The sequence below is a fragment of the Beta vulgaris genome, chromosome 9 (genome assembly GCF_026745355.1).
Source record: "Beta vulgaris subsp. vulgaris cultivar EL10 chromosome 9, EL10.2, whole genome shotgun sequence".
In the NCBI taxonomy this organism is placed as follows: domain Eukaryota; kingdom Viridiplantae; phylum Streptophyta; class Magnoliopsida; order Caryophyllales; family Amaranthaceae; genus Beta; species Beta vulgaris.
Genome location: NC_079210.1, coordinates 43,598,238 through 43,602,710, shown reverse-complemented (window position 1 = coordinate 43,602,710; position 4,473 = coordinate 43,598,238).

Sequence of the window (4,473 nt, the reverse complement as noted above, 5' to 3'; positions counted from 1 at the left end):
GTATGAATAGTTTGGTGCAAATTGTTTGCTGAATGATACAACTATTACTTTTTTATGGTAATGATATTTTGCATAATTAAAGGTACAACCTAGCTATTTTTTTATCAAAACAATCTATGAAAAAGAGGGAAATAAAACAACTCATTAAGTCACCCAACTATCCATTTGAGGATCAGCAAATATTTCCATTAATTACACATGTTTAGTTTGTTTTTGGATGGAGTTTACTGTTTATATAAAGTCAAGGTTGAGAAAGTTAGGGAGTTGTGCTCTATTAGACATAGGAGAAGGGAGGATTTGAACTTGTGATTTATCAATATCATACACAAGCCCTCGGTCTTAACATTATGTCAAGACCTCCAAAGACGGTTTAATCGTCAAGGAGGCTCCGTGCAATTAAGATTATACTGGACCTTTATTAATAGATTAAAAGTACAAACATGTTTCAATTTTTATTTAATAGTACAAAATACAAAAATATTCATATATTTAGGGGTGGTTCAGTTACTAAGCATGTCATGTACAATGAATATAATATTAGCCTGTTTCTTAATACATTAAAAGTGCAATTTCAAATTTTAAATTTTGGATTATAAAATAAAAAATTATTCACACATTGTCATCATTGATATAAAATCAAAGGCACTCTAACAATAAATTGTCTTTTTAATGTTGATCTCCATTGACTTTAATTTATTTGCATCTAGACAAGAGTTTATATTTTGTATTGTTTGGCTTACTTGACTTAACCACGTAAATCATTGTGTTCTTTTTTTGTTCATCTTTATTGTTTTCTCATCTTTATTATTCCATTGAGTTTGTTCCGCATTAAATCAAACTACAACAGATTGTTTCCTAACAGCTTGGTATCAAGAGCTAGGTTGTTTAAGATCTTATTAGGTGTTTATAGAACAAGTTTTGATTTTTTTATTATGTCAATGACATTCGATATTGAGAAATTTGATAAGCAAGTAAATTTTGGCCTATGGCAATTACAGATGAAAGTCATCCTGGTTCAAAGTGGATGTCACAAGGCTCTAAAAGGTGCATCCAAAAAAGCCTTCAGGTATGACGGATGATAAGTGGGAGGAGATAGATTTGACGGCACTCTCAGCGATTCATTTAAGTCTGTCTAATGAAGTTTTGAGAGAGGTTGTCAAAGAGATGACTGCTGTGGGTTTGTGGTTGGAGTTGGAGTCACTTTATATGACAAAGTCTATGACCATCCGTTTACTATACTAAAATCTAGACTTCATGATCTCAGTCTAGAAGAAGGTAAACCGCTTAAGTCTCATTCAAGTGAATTCTTCTCTATAATTATGGATTTGCAAAACATCGATGTTGAGATCAATGATGAGGATATGGCTATTAGGTTATTGTGTTCTTTACCACCTTCGTATAAGTACTTTCGAGATACCTTATTATATGGTAAAGATGATTTTAGTTTGCAGGATGTTAAGGACGTCTTAACTCAGAGAGATTTAATTGACAATAAATTGGTTGATAAATCTAATAATTCTGCTCACACAAATGCATTCGTTGCTCATGGTGGAAAGAATTCTGGTAAAACCTGTAACTATTGTCATGTGAAGGGTCATATTAAATCTGAGTGTTGGAAATTAAAGAAGAAAAATGGAGAAAGGTCCAATGAGGATCAATCTGCCAATATTGTCGACGATGTTCTTAGAGATGGCAATGGGTAGGATTTGGACAGGGTCCTCTAGGATCCAGATCCAGATCCGTTTTTTCGACAAGGATCCAGATTCTACCCGGATCCATTGGGTAATTATCCAGATCTGTATAGATCCTAAGGATCCGGGTCCTAAACAGATCCAAAACGGATCCTTGCCTATTTTGTTCAAAATACCTAATTTTCACAATAATTAAAGATTATAAAGAATAAAGTTATCTAATATTAACCAAAAATTACATTTAATTTCTGAAAAATAACCATTGCAATCATTTACAACTATTTAATTATCAAATTATAGATTAATCAATTATTTCTAAAAGATTAACAATTATCAACCGATTTTTCGAACTCAATAATCTAGTAAATTGCATATTAATTAATTAGAACAATTTCAAAATTCAAGCAAAAATTAGTTATTACATGTAATAACTAATATTATAATATTAAATAATAATAATAATATAAAATGGATAAACGGATCTAGATCTGGGTAATAGTTTAGGACCCGGTCCATATTCGTTTTTTCTAAGGAGGATCCAGATCCTTCCCGGATCCATAGGGTCCAAAATTTGAGGATCCAGATCCTTAAAAAAATGGATCTGGATCCACGGATCTGGGTAGGGTCCATTACTCACTGCCATCTCTAGCTGTTCTTGATGATGATTTTGCACTTTAGGGTTACAAGGTTTAGGGTTGCTGGTTCTACGATCTCTTTATGTTTAGGTACCCTCTTGAGATCTTTTGGTAAAACGAGAAACCGTGTGGATTTTTTTCTTTTTCTGGAGTCTATGATAGATTGTTTTTGAGTTTGTAATAAATTAGCTATCTTAATTGGTTATTCATTAGATTTTTTGTTTTCTAGTTATGCTATTTCTTATCTCAAATTTGATACTTTTGTGATTATTAAGTACAACTGCAATTGGGAAATTATTGTTGTCATTCAGTTTCTAAAATTACCTTTGAGTTTGTTGTTGAGATGAAGAAGTATATTTGAAGAGAGTTTGGTCAATTTGAAGAAGTGTGTTCGGCGTTGTTTACTTTATACTCTCGATCTAGGCCATGTGATGGTTTTGTATACGGTTTTTTGTGTTCGATGACGCATCAGTACACAATTATAGAAGATGTCCGTTTTCTGTTTTGCCTACAATATGTAGGTTTATGACATTTTGTTTAAGGTGGATCGGAGGTTTTATGGTGTTTTGGTTGAGCATCACTTCCTGGTTCAAGGCGGAGTTATCTTGTTTGATCGGTTTTCAAGTCAAGGTGGAGATTTGTTAAGTTTTGTGCCTTGAAAATTCGTTATATGTTGTTTATGCATGCCCGCCCGAACTGGATCGGGCGGGTACACCCGATCGGGTGTCCGTCGCGAACACGATTGGGCGGCCAGGCGATTTTTGATTTTTTGTTTTGAGGTATCTTTTAGGGGTTTTTGTACGGGGTTCCTTATGTTATAAAAGAGCTTCCTAGTATTCATTATTATTGACACAACTTTAGAAATACTTCTAGCCTCTTGTAAATCTAGGACTCCTTGTATTATTGATTTTCTCCATTATAGTGAAGAAGCTCGAATCCTCCATCTGTAGACGTAGTTCAAAGTTGACTGAACCACGTAAATCCTTGTGTTCTTTATTTGTTCATCTTTATTGTTTTCTCATCTTTATTATTCCATTGATTTTGTTCCGCATCAAATCAAACTACAACACCCTATTTCCTAACAAACCAAAATAATGCTCAATTAATCTTAACTAATTATAGAACAATACTAACTAATGTATTGAATATGTTAACTAAAAATAATGTAAGTCTACACAAAGATTATCATCTCTAAACTATTGTGCTTAATTAACTAATTCGCCAAACAGCACGTCTTGTGTGTGGTCGGCCACACGCGAAATTACAGGTGTGGTCGTGCACGACATGCTGTCAACCCATCAGCTCATTTTGAAAGGGCGATATCTTACTCTTTTCTCATCAGAATCGAGATTTTGATCAGGCGTTGGAAAGCTATCGAGCCAAATTTTTATCTTCAACTTGAATATTCCCAAAATATTAAGTGTGTTGTGAGATATGATCTTTTAATGTTGACCCTTATGCAAAAACACTTATAAACAAACGGAGTTACTCTTAGTTACTCTTATGATCAAATGAAGTTAATTGTATGAGCATGTGGTTACTTTTAAGAATAAAAGGGTGTCACTCCTACAAAGAAATGTGGTCACTATTATAAGCAAATGCGATTACTTTTGTGAACCTTTGGGGTTACTCGTATGATTTATTGAAGTTACTTGTATAAATAAATGAGGTTACTCGTATGAATTAATTGGGTTACTCATAAGTTTAAATGAGATGAGGTTACTCATAGATTAAATGACATTACTAGTATGAATTAATTGGGTTACTCATATGATAAAAATGGAATTACTTTATAAGAGTGACACCCTTTTATTGTTAAAGGTAACCCCATACTCATACAAATAACTCTATCTGGACATAAGAGTAACTCAATCTGTTCATAAGAGTAACTCCATTTGTTTATAAGTGTTTGTGTATAAGGGTCAACTTCAAAAGGTCATATCTCACAGCACACTTAATATTTTTGGGAAGATTCAAGTTGGTGAAGAAAATTTGGCTCGATAACTTTTCAGCGCTTGAACAAAAGCCCGATTCCGATGAGAAACAAGTGAGATATGGCCATTTGAAAATGAGTTGACAGGCTGACATCGTTTCGACTTTCGCGCGCACGACCACATCTGTAACTTCCCGTGTGGCCGACCGCATAT